We start from the raw sequence: 17,575 nt of genomic DNA, 5'->3' as shown, positions 1-17,575 counted from the left end.
TTTGCAAGACACGGAAATGGATGAATGAAAAACACAAACCTATGGTTTTTGTGTGATATAGTTTTCTATTTTTTTTGTGATTTTTTTCTTTTTTCAGTACTAAAATAATTTTTACATAAAAGGATATAACCTATAATGAGTAAGATTCTTTGATCCAAGGATCTGTTTGCTAACAATATAGCTTATTTCCACCAAGATTTCTTATCAAGTCCTAAACTCAGACAGTGCCTCAGCTGTCTCTCTTTGATTGGATAACAGGTCTTCTGTTGTCTCTCCTTCATTCTCATGGATTTGAAAAATATTGTGATACCATATAGGGAATGACAGCATCATGCTGTAGAGCATGTAATCTCCAATTAAGCTGTGAGTTTTTTTAATCAGGAATGTTTGAAGTATTTTATTTGAATAGCATGATTTATTGCAATAGTGCCTTTTATGAAGATTTTTTTTTTTTAACATTTAGGTAAAAAAAATAATAAACATTTAGACCTCAGCTGTAAGATGTGTATCTTTATCTAAACCAAGAAAATGAGCAAAGACAGCTGAGGTCTGGATCTATTCTGATTTCAATGCACTGGAGCAATCATGGCCTTGTACACTTGAGGAATTCAGTGTGAGCAGTAGGAGTGACCCCCCAGCTCTTTTATTAATATGTGCCATTGGTGCAGCCATGTCATTCTCTCACTTGCCTCTGAAAGGTGGTCCATCCTTCAGTGTTTTTCTACTGATGTTGTATTAGATATTATTCAAAAAACCTTTTCTGCTTTGAGTAATCACTTTTGCTCTGGCCAAAGAAATAATTGATTGTTTTTATTGGTAAAACATAGCAACAGGGAAATCCAGTGGCAATTTTCCTCTCTTACAAGCAAAGGGCATTATAGCTGTACTCCAGTGCAATTTTGTATTGCCAATTTACTTCCTCCCCCACTTTGCCTGCAAATATCGGTCATTTTGTTATAGAAGCTCAAAATCTAGCATGCAAAGCCCAGCAGCAGTAAGAGTCCACTAGGGCTCGAGGCTCAAGCAGAACTTGAAATCAGACATGAGAATGGATATGAGTAAATCTGTGTGTGGAGCTGCCTGTTTTCAGATAAGATACAAACCAGCACAAGAGTCTTATTGCTGAGCCCTGTAAATGTACCTTAAGCAAGTGCACAAGGGAAGGAATGAAAGCAGTGAGCGCTGAAAACTGAACACTTTCCTTTTCATTCTTCCTACTTAATCTTTTATTCCCTATCCCAGTGCCTTAGTGTGTTAGAGTGGGAAACAGTGGGATATCCTCCTCCAAAATCATCACAAAAGTTGAACTGGTTATTCTTTGTCCAGTCAGAACAGCTTTTATACCATTCAGCTGATGTCCCTCTCACTTGGAGTTCTCTCTGACTATGAATTTGTATGTATGGTTATTTGAGGGGTCTTTCTCAAAAAAAAAACAAACACACAAAGAAGAACTACACAGGAATTCACATCCTCCTTCTGTTTCTTCATGTAGTAATTCCTGCTCAAGAATATGTACAAAGACCAGTAGCTAGTCTTAAAATTATGTCTTGAATTTTTTTTTATCCATCTTCCAATATTTAAAAGCTATTTTATAGTCCATTGTTTATGAAATAACATTTTTCTTACTCGAATAATATTGGCATTTTATCACTATGTAGAATTATTTTATAATCAAAAAGGACAAAAAGAGAAACTTTTTTTCTTATTTCTGAAAGAATATTTGCCCAGAAGAATGTTAACCCTGCTGTTAGAAATATGGCTTTTCTTCACAGTTTATTTTTTTAATTTTCCCTGGCCAGAATTATTTATGGAAGTAATGTGGGAGAGGTTTTTATGTCCCTCATTAGGTTTCTTGCCAATCAGTGGTCATGTTCAAATGTCCACTATGTCTTCATACCATTTTCTTTGTACCTGTCTCATCTGTGTTGCAAGAGTTTTACTTTGAAAACTGTTTTGTTATACAGTAACTGAGTTTCTTTGTCTAAAAATGTCAAAGAGCCAGGCTTTCTGTTGCTGTATATTATCATATTGTCAATCCCCTTGCTCCTCCTTTCTCCAGCTATACAGCTTAAATTTTCAGGCTTTGTTCATTTAGTCATAAGGGAACCTTTTCCTTCCCTTTCTCTCCTTATAATTATTATTTTTGTCTGTGTTCTGGTTCCAGCCTCATTGCAACTGCACGCAGCAGTGGTGGCAGCTGTGACAGGTGCTTCTTTGAAGCCTGGGAAGAAAATGCATCTAATGAAAGGGCTTGAACACCCTCTCTAAAGGTGTTTGTGGATTGAATCGAACCATTTCATACCTTTTCCATCCCTGTGCTACCCAGTGTGTCTCTTAAGCTTAGTTTGACTTAGCTGCAGAACTGCCCTCCCTCAAGAGATACTGGCTCATGCAGAGGTCAAAGGCATCCTTTGTGAGAGCAGTGCTTCAGACCTGCTGTTTGTGGGGTTTGATTTTTTTCTGACAGACTTCAAATGCAGCATCTCTGGAAGTGCCCTAATATCAGGCCTTTCCCAGATAATGGAGAAGGCAATCAGAAGTTTGTTGGGCAAGCTAAATTATAATTTGTGCTTTTTGTTGTTGTTGTGTTTTTTGTTATTTTTCCTTCCACAATGATGACTTATGGAATTTCAGTTTCTTTTAACATATGTCGATGGTCTAGGACACCCATCAAAAGCTTGAATCTGCCATGGTCAGTGACTTGTTTATAAGTAAGATTTCTTCTTTATTTCTATATAGTTCTCATCATTGCATAATCAAATATCATAAAATTAAAAAAGCACTGGTCCCACCACGTTTCAGTGCATTTCTTCATTGGTTTTTTTTGGGGGTTTTTTTGGTGGTTTTTTTTTTGTTTTGTTTTTTTTTTTTGTTTGTTTGTTTTTTTTTTGGGGGGGGGTTTTGTTGTTTTTTTTTTTTTTGCTGGTTCAATCTGACGGCAGCACAAGCTGCAACAAGCCTTGTGCCTATTTGCAGCCAGGTTTTGATCTGTTCTGACCCTTCACAGGTGCAGAGATCTCTTCCCAGCTCACGGTGGCAGCTCAGCTCATAGTTATTTATGCAACCCATCTCTCCTCGGGGGCGGGGACTTGCTAAACTGGTAAATGAGACATTGAGGTTGTAATAAGTGTTTTGTGTAAGGAGGTGGGGAAAATGGGCAAGATTAGCCAAAGAGAAAGTACAGTTCTTAAATTATTTTGTATTTTGGACAGGGTCTGAACTACTGCAACATCCTGTCTACTATGCCTGAAGTGTGAGCTTTATATGTGTTGATTTTTTTTTTTTTAATCCTATTTTGATACTTTTGAGCATAAGAAAAATAAAATAAAATAAAATAGAATATACTTTTCATTCTCTTGCTGTTTGTCTTCTATAATGTGACATAAAAACCATCAGACATCTTTTTTTGTTTAATACTTTATTATTTTTACTATTACTTATTGTGAGAATGCTATACCTTTGCCCTCCTTTTCTCAGATTATTTATTTTCTGAGTGTTTTTGCATTCTAGAGGTTTCTAAAATGTTTTTTATTCAGTATCCTTAGTGCATCCCTAAGATTATTGCAATTATCCTAATTTTCTTCACATGTCGTGTGTGCATGTATTTGTGTGTATAAATATTAACTGAAAATATTTTCATGTTCACCTCTGGGGAATTAACTGTTACCCTGAAAAAAGGGTTATTTTAAGATGTTTTGGCTTTCATTCCTAGTTTCCTAAAAAAAATTTTTAAAAATTATCCAGCAGCATCCAGAGTGCCAGCACAAGTTCCACTGGGAGAGTTTTATCCAGAAATGTGTTTTTGTTACAAACTTGTTGATTTTATCCAAGTTAGTAATACACATAATTAGTTCCATAGTTAAATACTTTAATTTTCTCTTAACTAACTTAAAATTTATCACAGTTGTGGGTAGTTAGGCAAACTTGCTCCCTTTATACTCTTATATTTAATGAGAAGGTACCCCCAAGTGGTAAATAAGTAATGGGATGCAAAAAGGGAGGGAAATTAAAAGTGCAGGTTACATAAAGCCATTTCCTGGTGAGAAATTAGGGAATTTTAGAAAGTTGCCTGAGACCGCTCTGCCAGAATATTTGACACAACCTAAGAAATGAGTTCTTACTGAAATAGATGAAGTCATCTTGTGGAACTGGGAGAAACTTGTGTGAGGTGAAGCAGTGACAAAGACTGTGCCTCAACTTCTTGGCTGGGTAAATGTAGTAAACCATTTTCTAGCAGAGTTAAATAGGCACTCAACCTGTGAACAAAAGAACAGAGGTTTATTTTCCCTGAGCTAGATTGCTTTGCTCAGTGAGGTCTTATTCAAGCTGTGAAACCAGGTAAAAATGATTTCTGGGGTGAACTTGGCAAATTCTTCCAATATGATGAGAATTTTTTCAGCCCTTTCAAGAACTTGGGAGAAAACTGTAACATGTGAAATTTGAACTACCACTAAGGAACCCAGAAACATTAGTGCCCTGATCCTCAAAAGCTAATGCAAACAGCAAAATAGTTTAGGATATAGTTACTGTTCAGTTAAAATACAATTTTAAAATCTCCTAATGATGTAAATACAGGGTCTGAAATAAAGTTGATTTCATGCATTTCAGTTGATTTGTATCAAAACCTTTATATAGTGTTGTAGTGATTGAAGTTGAATTCAGAAATTCAGAAAAGAATTCAAAAGTAATAAATCCTATTCTTTCTAACCTATGAAGACATTAAAAAATATGTATAATAAAAATGCTGAATTCATTTATATTTAACCAGTTTTCTAGAGCTATAAGAAGCTGTAAGAAGCAATTGGATTATTCCTGCATAAATTGAAAAAAAAAATTTGTCCTTATTTTGAGATGGATTTCTGTTTCAGGCATAGATTTCCTCATCCTATGTCCCTATGCCTGAAACAGAAATCCATTTCAATCATCCTATTCCCCAGAATACACAGATCTTTTATAAATTCTATTCCTTCTGTATTATGTGGCTTTAGCCTGGGAAGCCAGGCCACACCTGCTGTGAAGAAAATATGCTGGCTTGAAAAGCTTTAAAGACTTCTAAAATCCATACATCAGGCCTTTAAATTATTTTTATGTTCTTCTGTAGTGATTGAGGTGCATGTTTGAGGCAAGCAGAATAAGTATTAAAGTGTATGTCATGCAGTAGTGGGTATCATGGTGGTGATATTCAAAGTGTGTCTCATGATAGTGTAGCCTTGGATAATGCACGTTGTAAAATATATTATCGTGTTTCCAAACGTCTGAATTCTGAAAACCCACAGAAAGGGGGTTTCACATCCCTCTGCTTTTTTTCACAAATGATTATCTGTGTCTGTATAAAATGGTTGTGAAATGGGGTTAAGGTTAGAAGTAGAGAGGGAGTCCTGGCACGGCAGGATGAATGGTTTCTCAGTGGTTACAGAGTGAACGTGTTGTTAATCTAGTGTTCATTTGATCTGACTCTTATAGCTTTTCTGTTCCTGTACATTAACTACTCACTGCTTTATGAACCTTAGGAATTAGCTTGCATTTATTGTTTAGACAGAGACTATTATACCTCTCTAAAGCCATTTTTCTTCCTGGTAATATGAAATCTATGTAGACGGTAAAAAGCAGAATTTTAAGAAAGTTTTCACTCACAAAAGCACTTGGAAAAAAATTAACAAAATATTTTATATATCTTCTTCATTGAAGAAAAATATTACTTGAGCCAGAAAAGCCACTGAAGTGGTTTACACTGGTAACACCAGTTGGATCTCTGCACCTCAGGATTCCACTTTAAATAGTGTTGACAGATGAAGGCACCTTATAAAGCTGCTCCCAAATACTGTCCAGTATGACCAAGTAAGATAATGCTGTCAGAGCAATCAATTCTATTTCCAGCCTAAACTACTCTTTTCCATTTTATTTGTAATATACAAAATGCAATTCAACTAGATTTCATCCTAGATATAAAAATGGAAACATTATTTTGATTACAATAACGCATTACATTATTTTTTCCCTTTAATAATTTTAAGGGTCTTTTGCTCATATGTCATCAAACTTCGGCAACTTAATAAGTGTATTTATTCTCTAGACTCTTTTAAAAAGTTGTTTTGTTTTTTTTAGGACCAAAAAGGAGAAAAAGAAAGTGGTGGATTATAACAACCAGATAAAAAATGCTGGCACAGTTTGAATCTAAGTGGCTTATTTCAGGTGTGTAATGCTTTAAAGTCCCAAAAATATTTCTTGAATTTTTATCTATTAGTGCAAGTATCTCAGTGCTTCAAAACTGCCTCAAAAATCCATCTTCTCCTGAACTTTTCCTTGTCAGGCGGTTTTCAGGGTCTCTGAATGACTTTTGTCCAACATTTGGTAATTGAATCTGCTAAAAAGACAATTCTGCTGTTCCTATACATGGTACAGGCCTTGTGATTTGAGATGCTCTAACACTGCTTTATTTTTTCCTTTTTTATGAATACCATAAAAAAGTATTTTCATGATTCCATTTTAGAATCTCTGCCTTTCTTTGTTATAAGATATAAAAATACATGCAAGCAGCATGTACTTGCCCTATGTAGGACACACATCCTCTCTCCTATTGTTCCCATTCAGAAAATCACATCTTGCCCTTCACCTGTGTTATCTTCATCTCTGGGACACTCTGCTTTGTTTTGATTGGATTTCATAGGAACTATCATTAAATTCTTCAGTCAACTAATCAAATTGATTACTCACATGAAATGAAAATGATTGCATTTGAGAATGAGATAGATGGTTCTCCTGTCTTAGCACACAACTAAATGCATAATACACAAATGTAAATAAAAGTTTAAGTTAGCATGTGAAAGTTCTATTCATGGCATAGAGACAATTTGTGCATATGGTATATAATTCTATGCTTGAGTCACAATCAAATAAACTTGAGAAAGGCTGAGCAACAGCGTTTTCTTTCTGAAATAGGAAATAACTTTTTTGCTTCATCCAGACTCAGACTTAGTGCTCAGTCCCTAAGATTACCTTTTCTGTTTCCAGGCAGATCTTCTCCTTTCCTCCAAATGTTAGCTATTTTTACAATGCCTTGAGCTCAGAAATAGATGCTGCCATTTTAACACCCAAAACAGAATTTTTAAATGTAACTACTGTATGAGGTATGACTGACAAGTCTGGGCCCTGCATAGTTTTAAGTTCACTTCTTTACCTTTTAGGAATGACATCATACATGTTTCTTAAATTATATTAGCAATCTTTTTTGTTCCTATTTTTGAAAACTTACATGAAGGCAATGTTACCATAATTTCACTTCATCTGACTGCTTGTCTTTTAACATTAGAGTCACTGCAGTGAAGTAACTCCAGTTATTAAATGGCAAAAAATAGTGCTTAATGATGCTGATCATACCATGATAGGTGGAAGTTGAGACAAAATTTGGAAGTGTGATATGCATCTTTACCATTCAAAAATGCATACATTTAGAAACAGCAGATAAAAATGTGTTGTGGCAAATGCCTATTTCTATTAATCCTATTTTTTTTTTCTTTTTTTAATACAAATTTAGTGCTTTTTGCTAGGTGTGAAAAAGCTTAACAATGCCACAGTACAAAATTCATATTCATATTCCATGCTAATTAACATGCTTCTTATGCCTGTATCTTTGCACAAACAAAAAGGATATTGCCAAGGCTGGTTCATGGAGAGATTACAGGGGAGAAAAAACATAAAAAAGAGATACTGAGCATTCTTTGCCCAGTGGTGTCCTGCACAGCTCAAAGGTATACAACTCCAGCATCTGATAGAAAAGACTGAGGATGGGTAAGATCAAAACAGTCACATCATCAAAGTGCAGCCAAAGCAGAAGCAGCTAATTGCTGCACATCCCTTGCACTGCAACTAGTGACAGCAGCAGTGACTCTCCCCAGCAGCCTCCAGCCTCATCTCACTTGCATCCCACCACACAGCCAAGGCAGAGCTGGGGGGAGGAAGATGTGGAAGAAGCTTGCAGGAGCCTGTGGCTCTGAAGGGATTATTCGTGCTTCCTAAACAGCTCTAGTTTGTTAGTTTGGCACATGCACGGTAGGGTGTAAGTTCTAAATGCAAATCTGCATCTACAGCTGCTGGTTTTGTTTTGAAAGCTCTCTACTAGTATTTCTATATGATAGTTGCATTTATTCAGACATTTATTGCCACAGCCTTTACCTTGTGCACTGCTAAATGTTGTTCATTGCCACTCAAGAAATTGCATCTTTTTAGAGATTAATGTGGGTGTTTATTCATACAATTTTGATTGACCCTAGTGGGAGCCTTCTGGAAAAGGGCAGTATTTCCAAGACTGATTTTTCACTTTACTCACTACCAGGAGTAGGAAATGATAGCAACGTATGCTACCAGAACCTCTGGAAGCAGTTATCCAGAAGTATCCCTTGAAATGCACCCAAAGGGACCATTCCAGGAGGCCTCCTCAACCATCCTTCCCAACAGCAGCTTTCCATTGATCCTCCAACACTTGTACCCTGTGTGGGTATTGGGGTTGGCCAGAGCTGGTGGTTGTGGGGTCATCTTACTGAGGCCTTCCAGTACCTAAACTTCTGCTGCACGAGAGCTGGAGATGGATTTTTTACAAGAGCATGCAGTGATAAGTCAAGAGTGAATGGCTCTAAACGGAAGCAGGAGAGATTCAGATTGGATATTAAGAAGAAATTCTTCACTGCGAGGGTAGTGAGGCACTGGAACGAGATTCCCAGACAAGCTGTGGATGCCCCATCCCTGCAAGTGTTCAAGGCCAGGTTGGATGGGGCTCTGAACAACCTGGGATAGTGGAAGGTGTTCCTGTCTATGGCAGGGGGGTTGGAACCAAATGACCTCTAAGGTCCCTTCCACCCCAAACTGTTCTATTCTTCTCAGTACAAGGACTCCTTTGGGTCCAAGGAGCCCTGGTACAGCTTCATGGTGTCCTGAGCCCTATCTACTTATCCCCTCAAGAGGCTCTGTAGGTATAGAAATATATTTCTCCTATAGAGAACTTCATGTTTCTGTGATATGCAGGATATGTCTCTCAAAGGAGCTATTAATTAGAAAATGGCAGCCTTAGGTTTTCAAGTGGACTTTGGGCAGGCATATACTTCCCCTGGTGAGTCAAAAATATAGTTAGTGATTAAAAAAGCCCAGCACAGTTACTAGCTCCTACCTTCTGCAGCCTAAATATCACCAGCCAATTCTTTGAACAAATGTAAGCTATCTTTGACCCTCTCCCTTCCATCTTAATTTTGTATCCCTTCTGACTCTCCTGTGTTTGTGCACTCAGCAGCACTAAGGATCCAGCTTGTAGGAGAGAGAGAGTCTCAAAATTTTTGTTCGTGTAAATCATGTCAGAAGCTCAAGGACTAATGCTGTGCATGTTGAAGGCAGGATCAGACTCAAGCAAAGGAGATGTGCATGTGTAGGAGCTTGAAAGCCTTTCCCTAATCAATACCTGCAGCCCATGGTCAGGGAGAAACACTTGTATGCTGTGGTGTCACAGAGACTACCTTGAGCACAGCTGGTGCATGTCATAAATTTAAAGAACTGATGCAGGCAGAGCACTGTTTGACAAACCAAAATTACTTTTTTGAGAAATAGGAAGCTGACAATTTGGTGTGTTAAGGTAACAAAGCAGAAATTCAAATCCATCACCCTTACAGCAACACAATCCCTTTGGCAGAAAACTCAGTTACACTGCAACTATTTAGGTACATAATAATGTTATTCTTGGACTGCAGACATCAGTTCTGCTTCTGTTTCTGGATTATCTCTTGAATCCTTCAACTTAATCCTCTGACAGCAGCTGAGTGAACCACAGTGCTGCTATTGCTCTGAACAGCTTGTTGGTGAGACCCTTGACTTTTCCAAATATGTCACCACTGTGTCTGGCCACCTCCCTCTCAAACAGACTCTGTATCTCTTAGAACTAACTAGTCCAATCAATCCCACAGCTCCTCACAGCTCTCCAGAATGTTACTCTTTATTAGTGTAATGACCATTCTCTATTCTTTTGTTATCACTACAAGAACTCAATTTATTTTATTACTTCACAGTTAGAGGCAAGATAGGTATATAATGCAAGATATATAATGATTTTACACAAAAGAAAAGGTTTTATTTTGAATATATGATATTACAGCTTTGTATATTTTATGAACAGTAGTAAAATGGAATTTCTTTCCGACTCAAAAGTGGGATGGTATCCTCCTTAAAAGGACATTTTCGTATGTATTTTAGTTTATTACTTAAGGCTAAGGACACAGAGATGCCTTCAAACTGTATTGTTGTTGACTAATACTCCAAACAGATGTAAGTAGTGCTCTGCTAGACCTCTCATAGGTATGGGATTTCTGCAGCATTCCCAGAATAGAAACCATGAGACAAGGAGATGGTATCAAAGGCAAGAGTAGACCCTGTGCCTTTTGGGTGCCAACTTTATTTACAATAGTATCCTGCTTCAATAGAAATATATTCATTATAATCATCTCTGCAAGTATTCACACCTACTTTGTTGCTCATTACACATTGCTTTGGCCAAATATGCATTTTAACATTTTCTCTCATGTTCCTCCTAGCAAGTACTAAAATGTTGTGTGGTATTTCTGACTTAAGAAAATAATGGGGTCATTTGCTTAACAGATAAATATTTGGACTGACAACAGTCTTAAAATATTTTATACTGATTTTGTATAAGGGCTGACTTTGGCTATGTGATGAAAATTCTTTTACCTCTAACATGAAAGTCACTGGTAATGTATCTTAAAAGAAGAAGGGAAAATATTTCATTTTAAAATCTAAAAATGAATATTTGCTTTATTTCTTCTTCAGTACATGATTAAATATTCACCCAAAACAAGCTAGCACTAACTACACGTCTATAAAGAAAAATGTAAAATTTTAATATCAGGCTTATTCATCTATGTTGCCCTGATTTCTTAGGATTTTCTAAAGCCTTCTGAGTTTACATTCTTGAGAACTTTCTCACACAAATTTCTGTAAGCAACCTATTGCTTTGCATTCTTTCATAGAGGCGGAGAAATTTGATGTACTGGTAGTTTGTCCAGTGTCGTTGGAGAGGTGGCACGTTCACCTTCCAATCCACTGGCACCTTTTGAGAACTATAAATGATTGGAGTCAGAGAAATAAATTAGTCTCTTCATCGTGACCAGAGCTGTGGTGCATCGTTTTCCCTTGTGTCCTCTGGTGACACATCAGGGTTGTGGAGAAGACACAAAAGGTCAGTTTCCTCTTGTCTGTAGATACTTTAGGATTTTCTAGGCATATATAGCATTATATTCAGATGTTTTCACTACACTTGGGAAGAGAATAATGCCTCTCTACCCCTTTTATATTTATTGTAAACTGATTAACTGTTGTAGAAATAAGAGTGACACTGAACATGTTCATTTAGAACAATTTCCCTGGAGCTTTTTGCTCCATGTTTTATATTCCCCCAACTTTACCTACATCTGCAAATACTTTCCTAGATGACCAACATATCTCTGCATGTGTTCTTGCCTTCACTGTAATCTTTCTTCTTTTCTGTAATTAAGTAGGTCATCATTCAGCACAAATAACTCTTCCTTTTCCCTGTCCTGGTTCTTTTCAAGTTGCTCTGAACTTGCAAGAAAATATCTGCCTTTCTAAATAAATTCAATTTAAAATGTAGATTTCTTGTTAAGAATTTTTTTTTTAATTTTTTTATATATATAGTAAGGAAAAGCCTTTAAGGATGGGATGCTAAGGTACTCTTTTAGTGAATAAATGAAATTTGGGAGGAGAGTGGAAAGGAATTTCTTTTGTTTTCAGAAAACAGGAAGACAAATGTTCTTCTGTGTTTCTCATGGAAACAAAGAAATTCAGAATCAACTTCTACAGCTAGATAGAATGAATGTGGTTAGTCTTTTCTCATCATTCAATGACTGTTTTTTTCTAATTTTCTTTAACCCTATATTATTCTGTGAGCAAGTGGTTCTTTAATGCACTTATTTTACTGAGTAAAGGTAAAAACTTACTAATTTTTTATCTATTTCTTTGGCATCACTCCGTAAGGTAAACATCTTAAAATAGCCTGGATATAAATTTGATTGTTTATGTATGGATCTGTTTTATTACTAATACATTGGGAACTTTCTGAAAGCTATACAACCATAGAAACTCGTAATATTGTGATGTGCTTTGACTTCTAAAAGCAAACTCAAAGAGAGTGTGGGTAGTGTTAGAGTTTTTAAAGCCTCTTGCCACAAGGGCATGCCAGATACATACTGACACATTATGCAAATTTGTCATTGTGATTTACATTCTTTAATTACCTCAAGATGCTCCAGATTTACTTTTAGATGCACACAGACAATAAAGGAAGAACAGTACATGGATGAAATTAGGCCAAAAGTCAAGATATATCAAAGCAACATGAGTGACAAATATGAAACAGTCAGGCAGCATCAGTCTTCCTAGATGTCCAGCTATGTTGAACCAATATAAATATTTGATGTGATAGAAAAAACAAATGCCCAGCAGCAGCAATATTTTCCTTAAGGAGGTAAAGTCCAGCTGTTGTTTCTTCCTGTCTCCCAAGCATAATGTGCAGTGTCTTGGCATTGTCTGGATGAAAGAAAGCACAGAAATGTCCAGAACAGACAGGAAAGAATGGAGATGTTTCAGCCACTTGGAATTAGAGCTTTCTTATGTCATTTTTATACTGTAATAAGAAAAAGTTGCTGATTCACATTTAAATGGTAAGCTTGCTCTATCTGTAATGTAGTAATCATTGCTTAAATCATCTTAGGGTAGGAGGCAACTTCTAAATATCAGAGATGTAAAATAGTTTTCTGGACATCACAGTTTTACCAGTATTAGGTTTTTAAATGATTAAATGAAGATTGGAGGATAAACCCTCTATTAGAAGTAGTTAAAATGCTGGAGAACGGTGTGCATACCCAGGTTACTTACCCCAATACAAATAATCAGCTAAAAATATAATATTCTTTGAGAGAAGAGCTATTTTTAAAATAAGTCTTTTGAAGTAGAAGATGGTTTCCATTAAATTTTATGTTATATTTTTAAATCAGGCAGTTTAGGCAGAAATTATGGCTGCAGTTTTACCACTGGAATAAGAAAGACCTGCAACCTGGACCATTCTCAGGTCCTGTTGAAGTGTTGGGTCATAATCTGGAGAAGGGAGAGTGAAGGAAAGAACCCTCAGTTCAAGAAGATTTCATGTTCATCTGATCAAAAAATTTCAGCTTCCCCTTAGCCATTGCACAAACCCAAGTTCAAACTAGGTCAGGACTGTAAATGACTATAATAATTGATCTTTGTTTTCTCTGTAATTGTTCATCCATAGCAGTAGAACAGCATGAGGAAGCTGCACCTGCAGAGCCTCTGTTTTGTGGCTAGAAGAAGTCCTTTCTCACAACTAACCAGCAAGTACATTTTGGCAACTCTAGATTCACTTGGGATTCCTCATTAAGCCTCACTTTAAATGCAAAGCTTTTCTGATATTCTGTGAGCCTGGGATGTCCTTACACAAATGAGCTGAATGAGTTTTAGGATGTGAAGCAGATGCTGACACAGTAACTCTGTTTTCATTTCTGTTCCATACACATGGCCATTAACTGAAAAGTAGCAACAAAAAGCCATTGATACTCGCACCTCTAAAGGTGCTGCAAAAATTAAATTACATTGTTTGATTCCTACGACTGTCCTTAAAACAGGATCTCTGTCACTCTCTCAACAACCTCAAACTTGACCTCCTATTTTACAGCTCATCCCCCTTTGCCAGGTCAAGAAGAATATTTTTAATCTCTCCTTTGATCTCTCTATCTCTATGGTTATGCATGATGGAGGAACTGATAACTCATGAGATAGAATCATTACTGTCAATAAAAGGACACGGGCAAGTTTCTCTAGAATTTTTATGATGGAATTGGTAGGCTATGTGTTCCAGAGTTAGTTTTACTTTTGAGCCCACAGTTGTCATTTTTGGGTTTGGAAAATGGCACGAAACAAAAGAATGCTGAAATATTTTTCCCAAAGATATGAATGGACAAGTGGGAAATAAGTTGCAGGTTTAAAAACTTCATAAATTGTAATTGTTTTACACTATATGTAAATAAATTGATTACATGGCTACTGAGTAACAGGGGTTTATGGGGGCCACGGAACCTTATTCAGAAGCAGCTCAGTTGGGTTTTGTAGGCCTTGGTTCAGCAGCATGGTGAACTCAAATCCAACACTTGCGTGCTTAAGTTGCTAAAGATTCTGTTCTGTTTTGCTTACTGTTTTTCCTCAGTCTTAATACAATGAAAATAGCCTTGCTTGTTTTCAACAGCACATTGAACAGCTTTTGTCAATATCAATTTTCCTCTATAAAGGCCAATTCCCAATTTGATTTCTTTGCTGAAATATTTAGCAGCTTTCACCTGAACCCATTGCCGTCTCCCTTTTTAGCAATCATTTCTCCAGTGCAAAGTATTGAAACCTGGGTGGTTTCCTTTCATCCATATTCTGTCCTCTTCCTGTGGAAGGTGGCTATATGCTTATGAAAAAGAGCATCATGCCCACCCATTCTCCCTCAGCTGCTACAGAGCAGGAATTGGGTTAAGGAATATTTGGGCTAAGACTTCAGGATGGTCTTTCACAGTTTATGGGCTCTGCAGTCCAATCTCTGCCTTTATGTACCTTGTGTGTGTGTAGGGCCAAGCAGTCAGGCTGACTGTTACTGGGGAATATCCTTATCACATATGATGATGAAAAGAAAGAAGGAACCTGGTGTAAGAAAAGATATAGATATATAGATCATAGTTCACTGAACAATGAAAATAATTTCTTTGGGAACTGCTGTTGAAAAAGGAGTATTGACTTTGAAATTCCTGACAGTTAAGAGTCATAACAAAACAGTTCTAAGTAATAGAAATAAATATGGCTTTGTTTGTTTGTCTGTAATGCTGCTTATCACTAGACAACTAACTTTACTTGGGAGAGGTGAATGATATATCTTGAATCAGCAGTGTCTCAAGCATATTTTTTTAATCATATATCCATCATGGCACATCTGAAAATCATCAAGACTGTGAATGGTGTGGCAAATAGACCTTTAATGAGATGTGTCAGAGCTGCTATCACATGGCCTGGTTAGAGAATGAGCACATTCAGCATACATACAATTACACACCATATTGTTCTGCAGTAACACATTATCCACACGTCTCTGCATGAGAGTGTTTTGGCTGGGAAAAAAAAAAAAAGGCCAGGAATGGTATCTTGTTCTTTTTTTAAATCTTTCAAGTGGATATTTGGTGTATTTTGGGAAAAGGCAGAAGAGGTAAAAGGAAAAAATGGTCTTGTTAATGAGATGTTTTTGAAGCTCATTTAGCTCTATTAAGCAAAAAGGCCTAAACATGTATAAAGTTCTATGCTATGACTTACACAGAACACATTTCATGTTAAAAGCTATTGTCTATTTTGATAAACTCTGGTCTCTTAATAAACATAATACTGTGAGAAATTATTCTACAGATCATTTTTTATTTAATTTTTTTAATAGAAAAAGTCAGGGATACACTGGGATATGAAAGAACCAAGTTTAATTTCTGGCTTTTTGACAGTCTTGAATAATAATGGGAAAGATAATTAGAACAAGAACCTAAAGTCCATGAAAATATTGCCAGTGATTATAAAGGGACCAGAATTCGGTCTGTTTTCCTTTCACAAAATGAAGATATAGCAGTGCTTAAGAGTCTCACATGGGAGTCATAAGAATGAAAACATTACAGTAAAAATAATGTGGGTCAAGTCATTACTAAGAAGATATATATTAGGTACCTGGTTATGACTGAGAGAGTCAACAATCAGATCAGGTAACCAAAATCTTATTTTCCATGAATAAAATGGAGAAATCTCTAGGGCTTCCCTCAGAATATAATTTTAAAATTGTAGAAAACCAGTGCTCATTCAGAGTCAAAACATAATAAGAAAGGCAGCACAATGACTATTGCAAAACCACAGTGTGAATGCAGAACAGGCCCTTGAATTTAAATTTTGGTCATGAACGCCAATGGAAACTTTTTTTCTTCATTTTCCAGAACTGATATTTCCTTGTCATTCTCAAGCCATCTAAAAGATTTATCTCTATTTTACACACACAAAGCTTAAAATTTCTTTCAGAAACCAAGAAAATTTAAAAAAAAATCCTTCTACAATGTTTTCTTAATTACTTGATTAAAACTCTGAAGCCAAAACACAAGATCATGACCTGGATTAAGCAGTATCCCTTCTGTCCTTCTTCAAATTACCATGAAAGTAGAAAGAAAACATTAGCATGTTAATTTGGAGGAACAAAATATGAACATGAAGACGTGTACCACAACTGCTTTTTGTTGTGAGGGAAAAAAAAAAGACAACATCTGGGACTAAATGTTTTCAATTATAGTGGATTGGAGTTATAGTCAAATTGAATTCAATAAAATGGAAAACAGGTTTCATGACAGCAGAAATGAGTGAAACGGAGAAATCTCAACTGAAAAGCATAGAATATGACAAAGCAATCATTCATAAACAATTTTTTTTTAATGAAGTAATGTTCATGCAGTCTGTGAAGAAGTTTTAGAGCTGGCATACTATTAAGAGAGTTTAGAATGCATTAAGAATGCATTTTGAACACCCTGAATAAGTTTTCTTCTTAGGTTACCATGGTGTTCCTTTACCTCTTTAGTATAATGTAATATCTACATTAATTCCTAATTAGAGAGGGAATAAGTGGTTTTTATTTGTTTCTCCTTTTTAAAAGCCTATCTTCATATTGCCTGCAGGAAACAAGTGTGGAGAACATGGATAAGATAGAATTCTACCACAGCGTATTTGTTAATATGCCTAAAGAAATAAAATTAAAAACAAAATAAAAACCACCCCAATTTTCCTCTCCCAATTCATCTCTCAAGTGGTTTTGCGAGATCACATGTGAGAAATGGTTTCATTTTGGTTTTCCTTTCAAAATGAAACTCAGTGAATATCTCATAATATTGCAGTAAGATTTAATTATGTATTTACATAAAACTAAGGAATGGCAAATGTAATAAGAATGGTCATCCAGGCTTTAAGTCCTTTGCCAGTATTTGACCAAGTTAAGGTAGCCAAGCTCTTCTGTATTTTCCAATATTGTAGCTGAAAAAAAGGTAATTATAGACACTGTTTCTGGCTTCATCAGAGTGCAAAATGTAGTTTTAGAAGGATGCCTGTATTTTCTGTAGTTTAAAAGTCTTGTAAAGTACTGTATGTTCCTGGATTGTTTAGGCCAGGGTCCCTCTGAGTTCAGTGGGAAGCCACCTGGGAGTAAGCGTCCCTCCTAGCAGGCAGCTTGGAAGATCAGTAGGGAATAACTACAGAATAATGAGTTGGTCTTACTCATAACATCTTGCTAACACCTGGTTAAATTATTGAGTAGCTTATTTGAACCAGAAGGAAGTATCTTTTTTTTTTAACCTCTGTAACTTGAAATATGTAAACTATTGCTGGAGGATGTTGTTGATGTTGTGCATGGGCTCAAAAAGGGATTAGGGGGGAAAAAAGCCAAAAAAATGAT

The 17,575-nt window shown here is 36.2% G+C and overlaps 1 protein-coding gene and 1 long non-coding RNA gene across 21 annotated transcripts in view; both read left to right on the top strand.

Annotated features, from left to right (window-relative positions):
* The window catches only part of LOC137466258 (uncharacterized), a 40,343-nt gene extending 37,570 nt beyond the window's left edge, over window positions 1–2,773 (top strand). The window contains exon 3 of the long non-coding RNA XR_010995083.1: window positions 2,165–2,773. This is a non-coding gene — a long non-coding RNA (uncharacterized lncRNA). The remainder of the gene's footprint in view (window positions 1–2,164) is intronic.
* ROBO2 (roundabout guidance receptor 2) overlaps window positions 1–17,575 on the top strand; it is a 1,029,216-nt gene that overhangs the window by 471,578 nt on the left and 540,063 nt on the right. The window lies entirely within an intron of this gene.

The sequence above is a fragment of the Anomalospiza imberbis genome, chromosome 2 (genome assembly GCF_031753505.1).
Source record: "Anomalospiza imberbis isolate Cuckoo-Finch-1a 21T00152 chromosome 2, ASM3175350v1, whole genome shotgun sequence".
Lineage (NCBI taxonomy): Eukaryota > Metazoa > Chordata > Aves > Passeriformes > Viduidae > Anomalospiza > Anomalospiza imberbis.
The sequence above is the reverse complement of the archived record's forward strand: the minus strand, read 5'-3'. Positions and strand labels throughout refer to the sequence as shown.